Source organism: Cuculus canorus, chromosome 22 (assembly GCF_017976375.1).
Source record: "Cuculus canorus isolate bCucCan1 chromosome 22, bCucCan1.pri, whole genome shotgun sequence".
In the NCBI taxonomy this organism is placed as follows: domain Eukaryota; kingdom Metazoa; phylum Chordata; class Aves; order Cuculiformes; family Cuculidae; genus Cuculus; species Cuculus canorus.
This window is the reverse complement of record NC_071422.1, coordinates 317,303-337,698: the sequence shown is the minus strand read 5'-3', so window position 1 is coordinate 337,698 and position 20,396 is coordinate 317,303. Positions and strand designations below refer to the sequence as shown.

Below are 20,396 nucleotides of genomic sequence, written 5' to 3'. Positions count from 1 at the left end.
GTTTAGATCGATTGGTATAAGGTGGAATGTGCAGAAGAGTTAATCACAACGAATGGGTTCTTGGTTTAGAAAGCCACTTAACGTTAAACGTAGTCAACGACACTCAAATACAACCCATTTAGAATAACTCATTTCTCTAGAAACACTTAGTGTGTTGTTTGGAGCTTTAATGTTCTAATAAGGAGAAGAATAGAGGAAAATGAGCCCGAAGCAATGATGAAGGTGACAACTCGTTTTCACTGTCTGTATAAATGAAGCATAATGAGCTTTGGCTTCCATAATGCAGGGAAGAAAACTCCTCACTCGCTTAACTTGCTCGACTCGAGTCAACTGAAATCGTCATCTGTCCCACGACATTTTAGATGTTGCACAGCTGATGCTGAAGGCAAGCGTGGCTGGCATGGACAGAGTGCGTTTCCACTCTGTGCTATATTCCAGAGATCATCAGTTCAGTTGTTTCCTCTCACACACCACTGGCCTTTCTTACCGTGCTTCTGGGGAATGAAGAGGAAAGCAGCACAATGCTTTTGCAGGTGGTTTTCTAGTCCAGCACACTCAGCAGGAGAGTACAAAGCCGTCTCAGCTGTTTACTTCTGGTAGTTCTTTGATTTCATGATCCTTGACTGTGAGTTTAGGATCTCAGTCATGAACTTTGACTTTCTAAATGAGATCACCCCAGGGGACAAGGACGTTACAGACTGATAGGATGAGCCAGCCTTTGCTCTGGGCACTGCACAGCAGCCAGCATTTGTCTTAATGTCCCCACAAAATGTGGGGGGAATTGTAGTTCGGGGATGCACAGACATGGCTGAAGGCTCAGTTCCCTTTCAAGGGATGGAGCTGCTGGACAGGAACCCCATCTGTCCAGGAGGCCTCTTCCATTGGATTGGAATTCCCTAGTTCTTGCTTGCTTTCCCTGTGCAGCTTCTCCAGTTACACCCAGAGCAATTCAGATGTGAGGCTGGAGCTTCAGCTTTTCTCTTCTCTGTATTTTCCAGGAGTTTTTCCTCCTAATAGAACACCTCAGGGCTTGGGAGCACAGAGTGGTGGGGGCAGCTCTCCTGTGTGTCCCCAGCATCTCCATGGGCACGGGGATGGAGGCGGGCAGCTTCCAGCAGTTTTGTCAATCTTTTCCTGATTAATATCCAGATCTTTATAGTTGGGCCATAAGGAAATTGCTCAGTGTGAACAGTCGCCAGGCTCTTCTGTTTATTGGTGGTTCTGAATGATGAACTGACAGCCCAGCACTGCACTCTGCCCACCAACAGTGTTCTGAAAAATAAGAGGTGAAATATATTTTGTGAGTTCTTGCTTGGTTAGGGGGGAAAAAAAGGTTAGTTGTGGCTTATCAAAAACTTTTCTTTAGCAGATTTCAAACTGCTAACAATACGACAGCAGTCGCAGCTAGATATGAACTTGATATGTGCAAGTAATTCTGTATAATGTGATCATTTGAAACTTGTACTGCCACGTTAAGGAGATGAAAGGGTAATGGATCATCAGAGTTGCTTTCAACACGGAATATTTCTGTAGAGTTTAAGAGGGGTCAGGGCTTGGCGAGTGGCTCAGACTTTATCAAATGTCACATTACTACAGCAGCGTGAGAAAGCTCTGCCAAAGTGATATTTAATTTCTTTAGACAGAAAAGCCTTTTTCAGCTATATATATTTAGTGCTTTTACATCTTAGGCTCTCATAATATAACATTTCTAATCCCTTTTGCTACTTAATCTTAGTACAGAAGCGAACCAGGCTAGGCAAGATGTTTGCTAATAGTGCATAATAAGCTTAAAAATGCCTTGAAGAAACTTTGTGAATGATGAAGTCCAGGCTAAGACTTTAGAAAGTGACTCTGTTTTTTGCTGTCTGGCTGCCACGGCAGCCCCTAATGATGGGAGCGTAGGTTTAGTGAGCCCCTTGGGAGAAACATTCCTTCCCTAAATACCCTCCCTCTGGAGATGGTGGGATGAGGAAAACTTTTGGCTGAGGTATACATTTTTATTGTGTGCAGTAGGGGACGTTCCCTGCAACAGGGACAATGTGAAGCCTCAGCCCACCACTCACCTGGAGAGTGCCTCAGTTTCCCTACCTGTGGGATGGAAATAATGACTCTGGTCTCAGGCGATAGGCATCACCGCTTCCCCGCTGCTCCTTTGCACAGAAGCACTGCGATGCTCTACTGCCTGGTGTTGGGAGAGACCCAGGGAAGGGCAGGCTCATCCTTGCTGGTGGGTACTGTGATTTTCACCCCAGGTTCCTATTAGCACCAGGTGGCTTGGGGTCCTGGAAGAGGAATTTCCATCGTAAGGGCATTCCGAGGCACCTTATTCCTCATAATTAGGCTACAGGACCATAACTGCACCCCAGGGCAGGATGGCAATTGGATTGCAGTGATGCTCGGCTTTGGTGCATGGCACTGTGCCTGGCACGCTGCTGCCATGGGCAGAGGCCTCAGCCAGGTCTCTGCTCTATAATTGAACATTTGGTTCTGCCGTATGGGTTTGAACGTCACTGAGTGAATTTTCCCTGCCCCTTTTCTGTAAAAGTGTAGGTTTTGCACCAAACCCTTCAGCTCTCGCAGCTCTTGACATTTCCCATCCCCGTGCTGCTCAGTGGGCTCATGCGATTACAGGGACTGAACTGGCAGCAGCTATGAAGCCAGTGTGAAAATACACAATAATACAAATAAGATTAGTAAAAAATATTATTGAAAATAAATATAATAAAAATAATTAATAATAATAATAAAATGCATAGCTGGAGAAAAAGCCTCTCTGGAACAACCCATACAGTATTTCTGCTTGAATGATTAAAAGCAATGCAAGATGAGAGAAGGCAGCTTTAGGCTGGAGATACACACCCAGATGCACTTAAAACCAGCCCTGAAACCTGATTTAGGATTGGGAGATGCATCTGTAATGGCTATAAACTGGAGAGGGGCATACTCAGACTAGATATAAGAAGGAATTTCTTCATGGTGAGGGTGGGGAGGCCCTGGCCCAGGTTGCCCAGAGCAGTGGTGGCTGACCCATCCCTGGAGGTGCTCAAGGTCAGGTTGGATGGGGCTTGGAGCCCCTGATCCAGTGGGAGGTGTCCCTGCCCATGGCAGGGGGTGGGACTGGATGGGCTTTGAGGTCCCTTCCAACCCAAGCTATTCTATGATCTCACAGGCCAAATGCAACTCTTAGGCGAGCTCCGAGGAGGGAAAGCAGAAAGTCGTGTGGCAGGCATGGTCCACCCAGTGAGACAAAAGGGGAGGAGCCCCCAAGTGGAGATTTCCCAACAGAACTCCAATTACTGCAATTAAAACTAAAACATAGGTCTAAATAAACATGGAGAGTTTAGTTATTTATAACTCTTTTGGCTCCTCACTGTCTCCACAAAATGGGACCCAGAGGATGCTTAAACACCATCCAGGAATGTCCGCAGAAATCAGGCTTTCGCTGACGCTTGCGACACAGATGAGGTGAGAAGTGTTTGTTTTGTGACTAATTTTAAAGAGGAGTATTTTATATTGCTAAAGAAGAGCAATGAAGCTGGTGAAGGGGCTAGAGAACAAGTCTTACAAGGAGCGGCTGAGGGAACTGGGGTTCTTTAGCCTTGAGAAGAGGAGGCTGACGAGAGATCTCATTGCTCTCTACAACTACCTGAAAGGAGGTTGTAGAGAGGAGGTAGCTGGCCTCTTCTCCCAAGTGATGGGGACAGGACAAAGAGGAATGACCTGAAGCTCTGCCAGGGGAGGTTCAGGCTGGATATCAGAAAAAAAAAATTTCACAGAAAGGGTCATTGGGCACTGGAACAGACTACCCAGGGAGGGAGTGGGGTTGCCATCCCTGGAGGTATTTAAAAGACAGGTGGATGAGATGCTCAGGGACATGGTTTAGTGGTTGGTAGGAATGGTTAGACTCGATGATCCTGGAGGTCTTTTCCAACTTGGTGATACTGTGATTCTGTGTGTGATTCACTCAAGGGATGAAGAATATTATGCTGTGTATTTCAAATGAGCCATTTCAAATCTCATCTATTATTTTCCTGAAATCCCATTCCATTTGCATTGGCACAGCTTGGAGCCAGCTCGTGCTACTTCCTCACTTACCATGGCAAAAAATACCCGAAAGCGTCATTGAAAATCCTACCACCAGCTCTTTTATTGATGTAAAATTCAAATGCAAAGGAAAATAACATTCTCTGCTAAGAAGAAAAACAAGTTGAACAAATGCAAAGAGGAGGAAATATTTCATGTTTATCATTGGTCAGGGAGGCAGCATGATGGAGCAGTCCATCCTGGTCACCATCCAGTGTATGCTGGTGTGACAGTGGTTTACATCGCCCCTTTGGACATGGACGTACCTCAGTGTACCCCGGCTGGCTCGCAGAGAGCAGCACCATGCACAGGGCTGTGCCCCAGAGCCACCGACAGTCCATCCCAGTGCCAGCCTCATCCCAGTGCCAGCCCGTCCCAGTTCATTCCCATCCCAGTGCCTCCCTGTCCTATCCCCATGCTTATATGTCACAGTTCAGGTTCCACACCAGTGCCAGCCCCGTCCTAGTGCTTCCCTGTCCCAGGGCCAGCCGTCCCAGTGTCTGCATGTCCCAGTGCAGGCTTCAGGCCAGTGCATCCCCATCCCAGTGCCCATTCCTGTCCTAGTTCAAACCTAGTGCCTGCCCATCCCACTGACTGCCCCATTCCAGTGCCCATTCCAGTGCCCATTCCTGTCCCAGTTCATCCCCATCTCAGTGCCTCTCTGTCCAAGTGCCCCCATCCCATCCCAGTGCCTCCCTGTCCCAGTGACTGCCTGTCCTAGTCCACTCCCCTCTCAGTTCATCTTTATCGCAGCGCCTATCTATCCCAGTGCAGTACAGTGTCCATCCCAGCGCCTCACAGTGCCAGCCCTATCCCAGTTCATCCCCATCCCATTGCCTCCCTATCCCAGTGCCTCCCTGTCCATGTGTCAGCCCCGTCCCAATGCACGTGTATCTCCCTGCCTCCGTCGCCGTCCCATGCCCATCCCCATCCCCTCCCCTCCCATCCTCACCCTACCCTAACGCTTCCCCTCGCCCTCCCCTTCTCTCCTCCCCCTCCCCCTTCGCTCCGCCCCCGCGCATGCGCAGTCTCACTCGCCCATCGCCCGTCGCGGCGCTCACTCTCCCCTCCCCCCCCCCCCCCCCCCCCGGTGGTCGCGAGGTGGTGGCGCGGCCGGGCCGGGTGAGTGCGGGCGGGGCGGAGGAAGAGGGGCGCGGCCGCCATCTTGTGCGGGGGCGGTGGGACGGGGGTCCGCGGGGAAATGGCGGCTGGGAGCGGGGTGGGGGTGAAGCGGCGCGTAGTCGGGGGGATCGCGGAGCTCCGACAGCGCCGGCCCGGGCGCTCCATCCTGGGGGTGCGGCGTCGGCTGCGAGGCGCGGGCTGTGCTGAAGACGCGTCTTCTCTATAATCGCCTCTACAGTCCTTCCCTGTTGATGCAAAAAGCGGTCACTGTTACAAAAAGCGGAATATTTTGATTTGAACTAAAGTTCATCCAAGTAACTTTATTGTTGAAGTTAGGCAGAATGTCCCTCTGACAGCATGGGTTTATCAGATAGTGTTTTTTCCAGATACTTTTAAATTTCAATGTTCAGTGTGATCTGTGCTGAAGAGGTGTCTTCCTCTGTAATCTGTTTGCAGCCTTTCCCTGTTGATTTAAGAAGTAGTTACTATTAAAAAAGTGGACTCTACTAAAGGAGAGTGACGTTTTCATCCAAGTAGCTGTATTTTTTCATAAGTTGGATCATATGTCCCTCTGAGAGCGTGTTGTTTTATAACGGTTTTTTTTCAAGTAGTGTTTTTCACTCTTCATTCTTTGGAGATGATAACAGCTCATGTGAACTGTGATCTGTGTTGAACAGATGTGTTTTCCTCTATAATCGCCTCTGCAGTCCTTCCCTATTGATGCAAAAAGTAGTCACTGTTGTAAAAAGTGGAATATTTTTATTTAAACTAGAGCTAAGTTCATCCAAGTAACTGTATTATTGAAAGTTAGACAGAATGACCTCTGGCAGCATGGGTTTTCAAATACTGTCTTTCGAGACACTTTTACATCTTGTGTTCAGTGTGATCTGTGATGAAGAGGTGTCTTCTTCTATAATCACCAGTTTGCAGCCTTTGCCTATTGGTACAAAAAGTAGTTACTATTACAAAAAGTGGACTTTTTTTTTAATTTAAACAAAGGAGAGTTAAGTTTTCATCCAAGTAGCTGTATTTTTTGGAAGTTAGACCAAATGTCCCTCCGAGAGCATCTTATTTTATAACGTGTTTTTTTCAAGTAGTGTTTTTCACTGATTGTTATTTTGGAGACAATAACAGCTCATGTGGAGTGTGATCTGTGTTGAACAGATGTGTTTTCCTCTAGAATCACCTCTGCAGTCTTTCCGTATTGATGGAAAATGTAGTTATGATTTAAACTAGAGCTAAGTTCACCCAAGTAACTGTATTTTTAAAAGTTAGACAGAATGTACCACTGACAGCACGGGTTTTTTTAAATAGTGTCTTTCCAGGCACTTTTACATCTCGTGTTCGATGTGATCTGTGCTGAACAGATGTGTTTCCCTGTATGATCATCTCTATGGTCTTTCCCTACTGATACAAAAAGTAGTTACTATTACAAAAAGTGGAATACTTTGATTTAAACTAAAGTAGAGTTTTCATCCAAGTAACTGTATTTTTGAACGTTAGACTAAATGTCCCTCTGATAGTATGTTGTTTCTATAACTTTTTTTTTCAAGTAGTGTTTTTCACTGTTACACTGTGAACAGAGCTAGACAAATAAAGGAGTGAATTTCATACTTTTAAATGTATTGCTCAATGCTCTGGGTGAAGAAAAGTATGGGATGACCTTAATGGTGCTTGGTGTCCAGAAGAAAGGGATCAGGGCAGCTTTTTTTGTTGCCACCAAGTTTTATTCTTTGGTGCCAGAAGGAATCAGATTAGATTTTTAATGTGGAAATATTTATCCTAATTTATTCAAGTATTGCCCAGATCAGTTTAAAAAATACAAAACCATACACGCATTGATCTGTAAGTGGGATTTAGGGATAAGGAGTGCTGATCTTTTGTGGTGAGTTGTGTAAGACCTCTCTGGCTTGTGTTTTGTTACAAAACAGAAGTAAAAAGAGTGAAAACTGGTCCTTGATGCTGCAAAATCTTCTTGCCGCACAGCAATTAACAACAGTCGATGTGGGCTTGTTAGCTTTGGAGTTTGCTTCCACGCTTTTCCCTGTCCCATCTGTTTAGGTTTTCTATTTTGAGGGTGGGAACAGGGTTTTCAGTGAGTATTGCTACTCAGAGGTGTAGAAGTAATAATAATCACCAGAGTAACTTGCTGGATTGTGGTCTTAAAAAGTAATTACAGATGCAATTAAAATAGAGGACATTTTTGGCCTCTGTGTTCTAGTTTTGACCTAAAATTGATTGCCTCTTACATGGCAAATAATCCCATTAGGGCTGAATGCACATGAAATAAATTGTAATTTATCGTGAGTAGAGGGGTAGAAATGGAGCCCGAAATCGAGCTGCCAGGTACAACGGCTGGGCAGATTGTGCAGGGCCAGCCCCATTTTTCTCAACCAGAGTTAATTTATCTTCCCTGTATGGGTTTTATGGCTATAATAAGTAAGTTGCAGTAGGTTGAATGGTTACAAATGGACATGCTCTGTGGATGATTCCTGGCCAAGTGACTTTGCATGGCCCAAGAGTCTGTTTTCTTTGCCTCAGCCATGCTATCTGTCTCCACTTTTTGCCACCAGTTCTTTCCTTACTGGAATTTTAAAGCAATAGCAAGAGCATCAGTCTTTAGGCTGATTATTAAAAGCAGCACCTGGAATTTATTTAAAACAGTACCTGCAGTTCTTCTTTATAATTCTGTTATTTGATTTGCAGGAGGAGATCTGGATCTCCATTATCTCTTTTCTGTCTTCATGCAAAGCTTTTAAACACTTCCGGATATGCTAATATACTCCATTGGTGGGGGGATATGAATTTGAATGTGAAGCCTCAGTGTCCCTGAGGCTGGTGTTTTTCGAGAGGTGAGAAGTGCAGCATATGAATATGAATGCTGGTGTTTTTCGAGAGGTGAGAAGTGCAGCAGGCTGGAAGATGGGTCTGACACTGGGATCTCTGGCACTGGGAGCTGGATAATGGGATCAGATTCTCCCAGGGTGGTGATGGAGATGTGGATGAAGGTGCAGAGTCTCATCTCTTCAGCCTTCCTGTGCCGCTCCATGCCTCACCCCTGTGCACAGGAAGAGTTTTGGGGGCCTAAATCACATTTACACAATTTGGATATCAGGAAAACTTAGTTAAACTGGGTCAAAACCAGACTGAACTCCAGCAGCAGTTGCTCTGGGACTTTATAGTCTTTTTGTGGAATAATCAAGTGCTTCCCAAGTTGCAAAGTCCATTCTTCTTCCCCAGACAAACACTGTTCCCTCCCTCCTGGGGTTTATGATTTTTAATCAATTTCAGCCTTCCCTCAAGCCCTTCAGTGGCATCTTGCCTTGCGGCAGAGGAGAAGGAAGGCGATATCACAGTGGGTTGAAAAGTTAAATCAGAGACTGGTGGGGGAAATGGCCAAACATCGATTTGTTAATGAAGGCTGGCAGTGAAAGCCCTGACACGTGGAATCAATTAGCAGTCAAAGCAAACAAGAGATCTGACCAAACCCCTTCCTTTCTAATTAGCAGCGCCAACTGTGCTCTGCAGGCAAGGTGGGCGTGCAGATGTGCTTTGCGAAGTTTGGCAGATTATTTTCTAGAGGATGATTTGAGTTATCGGCAAAATACTTTACCTCCAAGGAGTGGATATTTTATTACTGGGTTTAGCATCTCATCTCCTGTTGTGTTTTTTTTAATTCTGATTGGACCCAGCTAAGTGATGGGATAAAAGCATGGTAGATCTGAGCAGTCAGAGATAGAAGCTGTGTTCCTGCACCAAACAGGATTTGTTTTGATAACCTTATTTGTGTTGTAGCCTTTAAACTAAACAAAATACCTAACTTAAGCAAGAAACCTGAACATAAGCGACAGCAGAGTTGGTTCTTGACTGGTGTGAGGCAGATCCAAGCTTCCTTCCGTTTTGCTGTTTGGCTGGCAGCAGGGCAGCGTGGAGCTGAGGTCCCATTGGATTATCCCAAGCATGGAAATAGGCACTGCTGTTAAAAGTTGTGTAGCTTGGCTGTGTCTTTGTGGTGGAGCTGGTGGAGACAGGAGTTCTGGAAGGCTTGCAGGGGTGTGCCAAGTCTTCCAACCTGCGTCAGGGTGGCTTTTCAAATATTGCATGGTGGCTCTCCTTGTATTCCTGCTGTTTTGTGTCTTTGTGCGACTCTTTTCTCTTTGTACGTAGTTTGTTGACTTGTTGTAGGTTTCTTTGACTGCTCCCTCGATCTTCACGATGCTACTTTGTGGTGTCCCCAGAGGCTGGAACATGAATGGTGGGAATGCTGGAACGGAAAAAATAGCTGCAGGGAGTTCAATGATGAGCTACAGCAGTTTCGGCCTTCACTTCCCTTTTTAATGCTAGACTCGCACACCCTTGTCATGGTTCCCTGGAGATGCGTTCTTCCCTGTGCAGTGCTTGGAGGATGTCTTTATGCCTAGAGAGGGATGGCAGCGTGGCACAGGACCTGGGAGCCTGTGCTCCATCCCTTAAAGATGTATTTTTAAAATGTATTTCTTTCAAACAGTACAAGGCCCTTACCTGCTCAGCAGTCCCTGTCATCGTTCACTTATATTGAAACCAGGTGCAGATTTTTGTACTTCCACCCTTGGCTGCAGAAGGAGAATTGTCTCTGGAATGTCTGGAAGGGCTCTACAGCCCCCTTGCTCCCTTGGCTGATGTGGACAGTAATGGGTTCTTGGAGAAAAACAGCATCTCAAATGGCATCTCGACTCCAGTTTGTGACTTCCTGTACTGAAGCTGATGCAGGGATATTAGAGCTCAACATGTCATTTATTTATGCATCTCTTATAAATCACAAGATGTTTATAAATAATATTTGAAAAATATTGGTGCAGCTGTGTGAGTTGTGAGTGAGCGTTTTTTTATCTTCTTCTTCTTTTTTTTTTTTTCCCAAAGAGTTAGCTTGAAATTTGTGTTATAACTTTTCAAGGTGAAAAGTTGGGTGATATGGTCCAAGTACAGAAAGGGTGGAGTTCTGGGCACTTGCATTGGTGCTCTCAGTGAATCTCCAAAGCGTGCACAAAATCATTTAGGATATCCAATAGGACTAGGCGTATAATTAAGTGTGTTGCTGGATCAATAATGGCAATATTGCTCATGGAATTTGCACATTCTCTTCCCCTGCTCACCTTTCAAGACTGTGCTATCTGTCCATCTGTACTTGCTGAAACTTCTGATGGGAAAGCAGGGATGGAAATAGTTTATGTATGCATGCAAGCTGTGCTCTTCTCATAATATGTGAAAAAGTACTCTTTGGGTTTTTGTGTAATCAGTTCCTGACTAAATACTTCACTTTTAGACTCAGATGGTTTTCTAAAAAGATTCATTTCTGACCTAACCTTTTCTGTGACAGGGACAGCAGTATTTTTGCAATTTCTCATTGTGTTTAACACAAAGAAGCCATGTGATACTTAATTGGAAGAAGTTTGGATGTTTTTATATGGCCATCTGTGCCAGATTTGACTTTAATTCTTTCATTCTGTAGTAATGCTAAATCTGCAAATAACAATTTGACTGTGTACTTTACCAAGCTATTTAGAAAACAAACACCAGAAGAAAAGTCTGTTCTGCAATTTTTGTTGCACGATTATGTACAAAGAATATGGGCCCTCTGGCTGGTTTTGCCTCTTGACTTAAGCATCAGATGGAGCTGAAGGACCAACCTACACTTATTTGTATTTTAAGCTTCATAGATTATGTTTGCGTTTTTCTTTTGAAGTACTTAACATGCATTATTAAGCGTGGAACAGTGGCTAGTGGTGTAAGTATGGCACATGAAAATCTTGTGGAGTAGGTCCCAGTAGTTCTGGAGTTAAGGGCTAGTGTGCTTCACACCAGTCATTTGGAGTTTATATAACAAACCTTAATTATTCCCTAGAAAGCTTGAGTATATTCAGAAAGGTACAATGTAATGAAGTGGCTTCAGAACAAAAGATAATAAAATAACTGGTGCAGAGCTTTGGCAGCCCTTTAAAATGTCTGTCTGGAAGCCTATACCTGATGTGCAGCACCAGACATGGTGTTAGGGACATGGTTTAGTGGTGGGCTTGGCAGTGTTAGGTGTATGGTTGGACTTGATGTCTTAATGGTCTTTGCCAACCTAAATGATTCTGTTATAGATGCAAAATGCGTTGGAGGACAACACAACATTATAGGTAATGGCCTGCTCCTCTTGATTGTTTTCAACAACCGCTTCCACTTTAAGAGCATGTTTTATTGCAAAACTAATTCTTTGTGTCCTAGTTAAACATGTCAGTGGTGTGACTGAAATTTCTGTTTTCCATTACAAAGAATCACTTTTTTCCCCCTAGCACTGCAGTTTTTCTGTTGTCACAAAATTGCATTTATCTTGAATCACAAATCTTACAGCTTCCTTTCAGGTCATTAAGTTTTGAGTGAAAATAGTTCTGATTACAAGCGATGGAAAGTATTTACATCTTGCATCTGTTGGTGTAGAAATGGGATTAGATTTAGAAATGGCAGAAGGTCCAGGTTGGAACTGGATGATGTTCAAGGGCCCTTCCAACCCAAACCATTCTATGATTCTGTGATTCTGGAGGAGATGGTTTTGGTGGTGTGTGGTTGCTGTGTGGCACCGGGTGATGTTCCTTAGTGTGTGCAGATGTTTCAGTTGTTACGGGGGCGTTCCCAGCGGTGTCACAGCCTCTGGCCCCAGGAGACATTCCTGGGTCTGCTGGCTGAGCCCCCTGTGTGTGAGGTTGGCATGGGCTGTGTCAGCAGCAAGGTGCCATCCCCAAAGCCACCGTTCTTTGCGAGCAGGAGGAGATGAAGAGCTGATGAGAAGTTGCTCAGAACCAAACACTTTTAATGAAAGCTGTAAAAATGAAGGTGAGATGTGATTCTGTTCCTTACTTTCAGTAAACAAACAGAAACTGTGAACTCTATGGACACAGAAGTAAGTTTTGTGCCTTCTGTTGTGTCCGGTTTTGTTTAGGATAGGTCGAAGTGCTTTCCAGCACAGCACCAAGTGCCTTGTCCAGCTCCTGCAGCAGGAAGGACAGAAGAAAGGCTGCTTCCTTGCTGGCTCTGCTACGCCACATTAATCTGAGGAGAAAGGCAGCAAAGCAGGTACGATCGCAGATGGGGATAGCTAGACTGGAAGGGAAGCTGCGCTGCTCTCATCCTTCACAGTCAGGCACGCTGCTGCTGCTGCCTTGCCATGCTCTTGCTTTCCAGCATGCTCTGTGGCAAAAGTTGACCAGTGTGTCAGCGGAGCGGGGCATGGGCTTGTGTACAAAACACACAGTTTGCAGGGAGCGTGTTCAGATAGCCAGCAGCCACAGCCTGTGCAGGTGCTTTTCTTTCACAGGTGAAATAAATATGTGCATTTTTGACCCAACGGTGCCAGGAAACCAGGAGACAGCGTACAAATTCCAGTCAGGGTCAACTGCTGGGCTTGGAGCAAACTCACACCATTGCTGTCTGATCTAATAAATGGATTTAAGTCGCATTGCACTGGTGCCTGTTTATTTGTCTCCCAGCACAATAGCACCCAAGCACACTTTGTACATCGGTGTGTGCTAGGGTAACCTGGGAAGGGCTGTGTTGTACTCGTGAACATGGACAGCTCCTGAAAATCAAAGTATTTATCGTAGCGCTCCTGTGGCAGACCTAAGACAAGAAGTGTTTGCTTCTCCTCTGTTCCAGCCCGTGCTGCAAGCCCCAGGCATCCCTCTCCTTTCCCAGACCATTTCCCCTTCTGATCTTTCAGAGCAGTATTTTCCTTGGTTTGGAGTTGCAGTTTTTCTCTCTTTTCTTCTTTTCTGGAAATTCAGTAATTAGTAGGAAAGGCTCTGGGTGGAGACTGGGATTTCTCAATTCTTATTTTTCTCTTTCTTTTTTTCACCTTTCAGTGACATATGTAGTGAAAGACTAAAGTTGTCTTCACGCCGTTAAATGCTTGCCGGTGGCTAGTAACACTTTATCTTGAAGTGCTGGTACGGTTCCATTGCAGGCTCTAGGAGTTCATTTCGGTCCCTGACTGATGAGGTTCCTGGAGGTGAGGCTGGCGTTTTTCATAATAGTATTAGCTCAGCCTGCAAAATGTTACTTGCTCAAGGTGAGTGATAGGTTTTGATGGTGAGTGAAGTCTCATCAGTTGTCATGATAGCAAGAGGTGGGCACAGGGGTTTGTGTCCACACTGATTCAGAGCACTTCTGCCAGGAACTTAGCTGGGCCATGCCAGAAGTCACGATGCTTCTGTTTAAATTGGCAGTTTGATTCCCCAGTAGCATAGTAAGAGTAGCTGACAGATTGAATGCCTTGGGTGTTAGGACACCGCTAACTTGCAGAAATGGGGGGTCCATAGGGCTCTGGACACCAGCTCACTCTGAGTGTGTATATACTCCCCAAAATGAGGTGACAAACTGCTTTTTTTCCTGTTCTGTTCCAAAGAGGTGTTCTGTAGGTCATTTTTTCCCAGAACAGCAAAGTATCAGATGGTTCTCTTGATGCCAGCTGCTCCGTGAAGGGAATTGTGCCTCCCCGTACCTGGAAGCTTAGCCAAAAGGGCTGTAAACTTCAGGATTATTACGTGATTTACAGTCTTTGGGTTTTTGCACCATTGTTTTTCTCACATTTACCCTCATATGAAGACATCAAAAATCCTCCTGTCAATCGCAATCCACTCCGTGGCACCTGGTGGGATTTCTGTTGAAGTGCTTCTCTTCCCATTAGGTCCGATGGCGTACAGAGAAATACAGCAAAACCCCATCCACCCATTGAGCCTTCACACTTCTGGTTGTTTGTATAAACTTGTGCCTTCTTTCTTTCTTTTTTTTTCTCTTTTGTTGTTTTTACCTCCTCACCAAGACAGGGTGGATGTTCAAAGCCAAAGCTGGTTTTCTGCGGTAACAATGAAGCAGTTTCCCAAGACTGATCTCTGGTTCAGTGGCAGAAACAAGATCAAAACTCGAGTATTCCTGACCTCTTCCTCTGGATTCCCTGCGCAGGGATAAAGCACAGAGGTCTGGGTGGCAGCATTTTAATTACGAACCATTATCTCTCCCAGCGTGGTAGTTATTCATCATTGCATAAATCCGAGTCTGTGACTTGGGGCTGAATTACTCATCGTAGTTTTGCTGTATCTTCTTTTGTGTTAATGTTTCTGAGTCTTAAGATGTTAAAGATAAAAAGCAATCACAAATAGGGACAAATGAGGAATATTTATGCTTGGCTGCGCCTCTTCAGAATGTTTCAAGTTAGTTTCTGCTCTGTTTTTAATTGCACAGTTTGCTTCCTTTTATTGGGCTATCTTGATTTTATTGTAGATTTTACTGATAGGGAGCATTATAAGAAAAGTAATTTCTTTATTGTATTTTTCTAGGGTATTTACTGCATTTATAAAATAGAGAGATGAAAAAGGCCTGCTATTGTACCAGCTCTTCTCTGGTTAGCACAAGATTATTTTCTACATTGTGATTTTTGACAGTTGTTCTGGCCTGGTTTTAAATAAATTCTACACGTTAATTACTTCTGTCCAAGTACTTTTCAAACCTTTCATCCCAGAGGGAGCTCTGTGATTCGTCTTTGTATTCAAGCTTATTTGTGTTTAAAGCCTCAATGGGAAGAATAGCACCTGAAAAGTCATGCCCTTGCTGAAACTGGTATTGAAATGTTGGCTACAAATAAGTGTTTACAGGTTTACAAGGCTACATCGGGTATCGCTGTACGGCGAGCTATGGGCCACAGCCGTGCTGTATCGCTGTGCGTACGGCTTATTCATCCCGTTGGACAGGTCTGTGTGCAGCAGCAGCATGCGCTACTGATGTGAGTCTGTTCTGTGTGCGTAACCACGGGCGCCAGTGCGGGTGTTCCACACCTGCAGTTCAGTTGAAACTGGTGGCAGCTGAGCTGGTTGCTACAGCTTGGCTGCTGCTGTGCTTTGCTCCACGTTTTACCTTGCTGACTCGTTCACGCTGGCCTGTGTGCCTCTGTTCTTCACAGTTATGCAGGATTGTAAGTAGCTGGAGTTTTATATTTGGGGGAGGGAAGAGTAGAGGGGGTTCCTCCAACAGATGTTAGGTTATGATACCCAATTTGGCCCAATTAAAATAATCATAAAGAGCTATGATGCTTTAATTAGAGTTGCAGGAATGCTCAAATGTAATAAATTATTCTACATCAGATCTGTGGTTGTGCCTTTGGCTGAATTAAACTGACACTCTCAGCCTGTAGGCAGAAGGTCCAGCATGTGGAAGGCTTCATATCAGGAGTGCGGTTTGCCTGCCCTAATTTAAGCACTCAGCAGTTGAAAACCTGCCCTGGCCATTTATCTTAAGGCACTTTCCAGTGCTCAAGAAGAGAAGCAATCTGCCAAAGGCAGATCAGGCTTGTGGTCCTTGGGTGATGCCTGCTTGCACTCTGAGTTAAGATCTCGGAGTGACCTTGCTGAACTCGGAACAAAGACCCCAGCCGTGGGCAGTTCTATCCCCAGAGGAGTGCAGTCAGGCCTGTCAGCTGGGCTCTGCTCCTTGGAACTGAACACCAGTGGCTTTGCTCACCCTGGAAGAATGAGTAGACCTGAGGGTTATGAATCTTGTTTGTTTTTTTAAAAGTCATTACGTCCGTAGATTGAAAATCTTCAGGTTCTGTTTAAAGGGCAGGAACTTGCAGTTAATTTATGGTCAGTGTTTGGTTTTAGCGTCTACTGCAAAACTAGTCAAGTAATTGGACATGGGGAGCCCATGTATCCATATGACTTTTAGTCAAGTCTGCTAATGGAGCCCATCAGTTGCTCAAACTTAGCGGTTTAACTTTTTGCATTCAAACTGCAGATATGATTAACGCTCTAAATTCTCTATTCATATTCACTTAATCATCATGGGCAAGATGCAAGTTTGACTTTTTTTCCCATCATTTGGAACTAGGATTGCCCTGAAAACCCTTTGTGAAATGTAAGCAACAGGCCTGTTTATTCTGTGCCTCTTGGTTTTTTTTGTTTTGTTTTCACACCCTAATTTTCTTTCTTAAAACTAATTAAAGAGCCTAAAGACTAAGCAGAGAGATGGAACAGAGTATCTGGGACAGAGTCATCAGTATCCTGACACCAGACCGCGAAACACTGAATGTCTTAGACAAGAAAGACGGCATTGGTACTTTACCTGGTACCAACTTACAAGTAAGAAACCAAGAAACAGCACGTGGGTGGCCACCACGCATTTGTCGACACAGAATATTTGCAATATATTCTGTAGTCTGCAAGTAAAAGCAGAGGAAACACTTTGTTTTAAACAACTAGTTGGCGTTACCAGGGAAGTGGTAGCACTTTAGTAATGTTCCTGAAAGCCTGTTAATACTCCCTCTCCACTTCTAATTTCTTGCTCAGTTGATTTCTAAAGGCTGGAAGTATTTTAAGTAATTGTTTTCTGTTGATGGAAGTTATGGGCCTTATCCTGATTCTCAGTCGTGTCCATGCCACATACTTGGGCAAGAAATCCTGTTGATTTCAGCCCAGCATGAGAAAGACAGACATTTTCTCTGAAAGACAAATTTTCTGAGTTTGTGGGGTCTTCAGGTTTTCCTAGTTTGAGTCTCTAGGTTTTCCTATCAGTGGTTGTTTTCTGCAACTTTTGACAGCTGTCTGTATCTCACGCATTCATGGTAGTGACAAATGCAGCTCTCGTGTAAATCAGAGCCGAGGTCTGATGGTCGTAGACGTGGTGTTCTGTGTTAGAGGAGGCTGAGTGTCTGTTGACTGTTTCCCACATTAACTTCAACTGTTATTTTGGTTCAATTGCACTTCTGATGACTGAAAATGAATACATCAAATTGCACTTCAGGCTGCAAGTTCTGAATCTCGGGGAGCAGCGGAGAAAGATCAAGTGCAATACATTTGAGCTGAAGGGATTTGAGAGTTCTGAAAAATCAGATTGTTGTTATCACATCAGGCATTGAGAGTCAGGACCCCCATCTTGCGTAGGTGTTGGCAGCCTTCCCCTTCCTCCTCTCCCTCCCTGTGTGCACAGCAGTCCTCCAAGCAAACTGTGAGACCTTGCATTGGCTATGGGGAAAGCATGCCTGGCAGCAGATATCGAGAGAAGGTGGATGAACTTGTGTGCTTGGAGTACTTGGAGATCAGAGATTTGCATTGCCGTAAAACTGACCTGGAATTGGGTCCACTCACTTTCTAGGAGATCCTTTGGTTGATTGTGTTGCAGTGACCTGACTTTTCCCCTTCTATTTAATCAGAGTCATTTTACTTCTGCTTCTTGAAAGAGCTTAGCAGTGCGTTGACACAGGTTTCCTTGTGAGCAGCAGTAACATCCCCTTGCAAAAACAGCTTCACTTTTGTTGATTCCTTGTAATAGGAGAGAATTACCCAAGAACTGTGTTAAATATTAGACTGAAAGACACCAAATAACATTGGTTTGTGTTGGATGATCAAGTGTAAGAGCACTGGGTACCATGGTCAGTGAGTCTGGTATTAATGTGTAGTGGAACATGGGAGCTGCCTGCACAGGACTCTTTGTTCTTAAGAGAACAAACCCGTTTTTTTACCCTGCAGAAATGCCAAACACTTACTTTTTTCACTTTTGGTGTTTAATCCTCCCCCCATCACGGCCCCTTTCATGCTGTATTACAATTCTTGCATGCACAATGAAATAAATATTTCCTTAATTCCCTTCCTAAAATTTCTCTGGAAGGATAGATTGTTTCTGGAGGGTTTATGTGGATTCATATCAGCAAGCACACTCTATTGAATTCCTTTGTGTAAAGAAAGATGCAGTCCTGATAGTAACACAGTTGGGCATTTCAACAACTTAGGAATGACGGACATTGCCTTAAACAGTCTTGGGATGGAGCTGGAGACTACTTCCATGGATCAGCCACTCCTCTGCATCAAAGGTGCTGATTTTTCTAACACAACCTTAGGTTTTCTGGGGCTGGGGCTGGGCTTCCCCAGCTCCAGTGGCTACAAGCACGTTATCACATTATTACAGGAGGAAATAACAGCCTGCTGCCGTCACCAGTTTGAGCCAAATCAGAGCTTTTAGTTCGTGTGTGTGAGTGTCCCTGTCCTAGAGACTGGTCTGCTAACACAATATCACACCAACACCCTCCCCTGGCTCCAGCCACGAGCTCTGCATCCTGCTCACTCTCCTGCGTAACGGCATGTGAGCTCTGGGGCTACTCCTTCCATGACCCCCTGCTTGTGATGCTGAGCCGTCCTTACCAGCCATGGCACAAAACCCCTGGGATCTGCTTCTTGGCCATTTGGGGAAAAGCATTGGTTTCTTCTCTTCTGCAGGAAACTCGGTGCATTTAGAATTACCATTTTTTTTGAAATGGATTGTTTCTCTTTGTGCTGAAGTAAAAAGTATGCTCTGTCTCTTCAGGGCCACGGAGAAGGAAGTGAGCTTTTTCGAAGGAAGTCCAATGTCTTTGAAGCTTTAAGAAATACAGGCTTCAGAGAAAAAAAGAGGGAAGAGGAGGAAGAACATTTGGGATAAAGCTTTGATAGGGTGCTGGAGGCAGGATCCTGAACCCAGGAAGGTGTAGAGGAAGAACGGTGCTTCTCAATGCACCTGAGTTCTGCTTCAGAGGTAAAGGAAATGCTTTTAATCCAGGTTTAGCAGATTTGAGTGAAGAGCGGATGCTAAGAAATGATCTTAGACTAATAAGTGCTCTGAGTAAAAGCTTTGGAACAGAGCTTGCAAACGCAACCCACCTTTGACTTGTGTCTCATTCTGTGGTTCAGTGGCTCCATCTTGCAGACAGTAAAGATCAAGGAGTGAAGAAACTTTAGAGCTGTTTGCTCATCAGAAAGGCAATTTTTTTTACTTTTTTTTATTCTTTTGGGGCTCAGTTGCCTTTGCAGATCAAGATTTGTCAAAGACGCACATTGACGCTATATGGCATGCTTTAATAATTTCACCTGGACCAGTGGAGTATTCCTTCATAGCCTAAGAAATTTTTTTAAGCTCAAAGGATGAGAGTCTCTAATGTCTGCCTCATAGCTCTCCTTCTGCATAGCCACCCCATGGTATGCACTTCGCTGTATGTCTAGAGGGGTTTCCTTGCTCAGCATCTGAATGTGCTGTTGGCTTGTAGCAGGGGAGACAATGTGAAGGGCTGGTGGGCAGCGCTGTGCTGGAGCAAAGGGTGGCTGTGCTCACACAACACCCCAAGGAGGGTCAAAACCTGGAGAGGTGGGACTGGGAGGTTGGACACTGGGGCTCCTGAACATCCTGGCATGTCACCTAGGGGTGGATTCTCTATTCCTGGAGGGGCTGAAAAAATGTGTAGACAGTGGCACTTTGGGACATGGTTTAGTAGGCTGAGGGTGTTGGACTGATGGTTGGATTGGATGAGCTTAGGGTTTTTTTCCAACCTGTATGATTCTGTGAGCCGCGACTCTCCTCTCTCTTTGGGTTAGAACCCTGCGGTGGCTTTCACTAAGACTCGTGCTGTGCAAGGCCAATCTTATCAATTGAAGAAAGACCTGTTATATCTCAGTGGCTGCAATCGTTCAACAGCATTGCCTCTCCCTGTCCCTGCATTCCTCTGCTTCTCTGGGAAGTTATTTCCCACTAGACTGTCAAGTGTCATTGAAGAAGTATTGAGAACCACTTGGCCTCTTGCACCTGCAGATGCTTGCCGTGTCCATGCAGTCCTGTCAGTTGTTGTGCGCACATCTGGAGGGCGTATCGGACAGGTTGTCCACTGGAATGTGACCTTTCTGTCAGTAGATGGATGATTCCTGTGTTGCTGACATTTTAGGGAAGTTGCTGTATGTCATTACTGCAGTAAATGCAGTTGTGCTTTGTTGGATAAATTAGCACTGTCGGAGCAGAGTTTTGGGTTAAAATGCTTTTTTGGGGGAGTATTTATTCTGATTTGCTTGTTAAAGGCTTGGTTTTATCAGGGAAGTGCATCCAAAGCACATAGAATTAACATTGCTTTCCTTCATTGACAATAAAACGCATCATTAGGGTTTGGGGGTTGCTGTTGGTGCATTTTGAGAAGAGTTGTGTTGGGTATCTCCCTCTTTTACCGTTACTTATTTTTAATGCTTTTTAATGCACGTACAGACATTGCTTTTTATCCCATACCTAGTTGCTCCTCAGGGAATCCTATATTCCCTCCTGTCCCCCTTCCTAGCCCTTATACTTCTGCTTATTCACTCGCTTTCTTCTGTTACCTGCAGTTCCGTTTAAATGAGTTT

General features: G+C 44.8%; 1 long non-coding RNA gene across 2 annotated transcripts; it reads left to right on the top strand.

The window, feature by feature from the left end:
- The first annotated feature begins 5,440 nt into the window (after positions 1-5,440).
- LOC128854288 (uncharacterized) lies at positions 5,441-20,392 on the top strand. 2 transcript variants are annotated; one of them, XR_008453307.1, is made up of 3 exons: positions 5,441-12,057; positions 12,164-12,297; positions 20,379-20,392. It is a non-coding gene; the product is annotated as an uncharacterized LOC128854288 (long non-coding RNA). The 2 variants fall into 2 exon arrangements; XR_008453306.1 differs by lacking the exon at positions 20,379-20,392 and adding an exon at positions 14,046-14,587.
- The last annotated feature ends 4 nt before the right edge of the window (positions 20,393-20,396 follow it).